The following is a 2,098-nucleotide window of genomic DNA, read 5'->3' on the forward strand; positions in this document are numbered from 1 at the left end:
CGGGTCCAGCACGCCTCCCCGCCGCTGTCGCCCCTCCCACCTCGCGGGCTCCCAGGGCCCACATTCCGGGGGAGGGCGGACGCAACCATCCGACCAGTTCAAGGAGCCTTCGTGCCGGGCCGAACCATCCTCGAGGAGGCAGAAAAAAAGAAGAGAGCTAAGGAGCCGCTAGTTATAGCCCCAAACCTCCAAGAATCGCGCTTTCCGTGGGAGCCATGGTAGATCATTTATGAGTATCGGTCTGTAAGAATCCTCTCCCCTGCAGGAAACATGGTCGTGGTCAAATACTACAGCATCTCACCCCAGTTCCCAACTTGGTCGCGTCCACACTCAGCCTTCTTGGCACCTGGGATAGGTTTGTCCTGCGGGTTTCTGGGACTTGGAGTCCGGGTGGGATTCTGGGACTTGTTCCTTCTGTGTGGTGTGCCGCGCCTTCGGGCTGATGGTCAGACTCTCTAGCTCCCCCGGGCGCTGTGGGCGTAGAGACTAAATACAGCTTGGGTGTCTGAAGGCGCTGGAAATCACTGGGATTCGTCACGATCCAGACTTTGTTCTCTGATGAATTCTCTCCAACAATTCTTAAATAATCTAAATGACAATGCCTCTTTTGGGTAACATTTGGTTACCTGCTCAGCAAAGCTTCTTTTATGGAAAGAATTTAATATTATATGTAACAAATGTACTAATGAATGTAATAAAGGGAGAAACTCAATCAGAAGATATGAGGGAAGACAAACTTTTCTTCCCTCACGGCCCTTAGTAGCAGGACCCCTGTGCACTGTCATTGGATGGAATAAGTGCACAATAAATACTTTACCAACCAGCATTTGTTGCATTGACACTGGCTGACCAAGGACTAGAGGTGTTTTTGTTTGTTTTTTACTGGAGATTTAATCCAAGGGCACACTACCACTGAACTACATATCCAGTCCTTTTTTATTTTGAGACAGGATCTCATTAAGTTGCTCAGGCTGACCTAAAACTTGAAATCCTCCTGCCTCAGCCCACGGAGTTGCTGAGGGCCACAACGCCTGGTTTTAACCAAGGATTAGAAAGAATCTGTCCCTGTAACTTACTCTCTCACTTTCCTCAAGTCTTGGCTCTATCACAAAAAAATACTACAGTTACTGGTGGCATGAATCCAGGCCCTGCGACTGTTCTGGAACCAAAACGTGCCAAGAGTTGGAATAATCAGCCTAGCGTGATGGCCCACACTGACAACAGGAGGGTAGCAAGTTCAAAGACAGCCTCAGCACCTTAATGAGACCCTATCTCAAAATAAAAATAAAAAAGAGTTGGGGATGTAGCTCAGTGGTTAAAGTGGCCCTGGTTTCAATCCCTAATTAAAAAAAAAAAAAAAAGATTTGTAATATTCAAAGAAATAGCTTTCTTTACGACAGTAAATTAGGCTTAGGGGGTTGACTCATCAGAGTTATGTGTAACGCTTAGCTTCTTATGATATTCTCCCACTGCTATGAGCTTGCATCATATGTTTTAACGAAAATTTCCAGAGCTGAGGATGTAGCTCAGTGGTGGAGCATGCAGCATGAGGCCCTGGGTTCAATCTCTAGTACCATTTTGAAAAAAAAAAAAAATCTTGTTGAATAACTTACTATCAAGTTTTCTGACAATTGGGTACCTGAATCAGCATGTTAAATATAGAAATTGGATTACTGGAGAATTTGATATGGGCCAAATCTGAGATTACATGATGGCTTACTATGGGTGGGGGAAACGCCTTAAGTCATGTAAAGAATAAAATTTAATAAAGAAATGAAAGTTAAGGTATAGGAAACATTTTTTTTCATCCTTATTCCTTAGCACTTTTGAAAAACCCTTCATTTTCCTCATAGCATACATTGAGGGCAACCATCATTACCAAAGGAGGTTTTCTATTTACTTTATTCTCTAGAAGAATTTGTAAATATTTATAATTCACATCAATAAATAAGTACTCTTTTTTTAAAGATGAAAACTATTAAGAGCAGAGTGTGGTGGTGCATGCCTGTAGTCCCAGCTACTTGGGAGGTTGAGGTTGGGGGATCACTTGAGCCCAAGAGTTGGAAACCAGTCTGGGCAACATAGTGCCTGTAAAAAA

This window comes from Marmota marmota, unplaced genomic scaffold, assembly GCF_001458135.2.
Source record: "Marmota marmota marmota unplaced genomic scaffold, marMar, whole genome shotgun sequence".
NCBI lineage: Eukaryota > Metazoa > Chordata > Mammalia > Rodentia > Sciuridae > Marmota > Marmota marmota.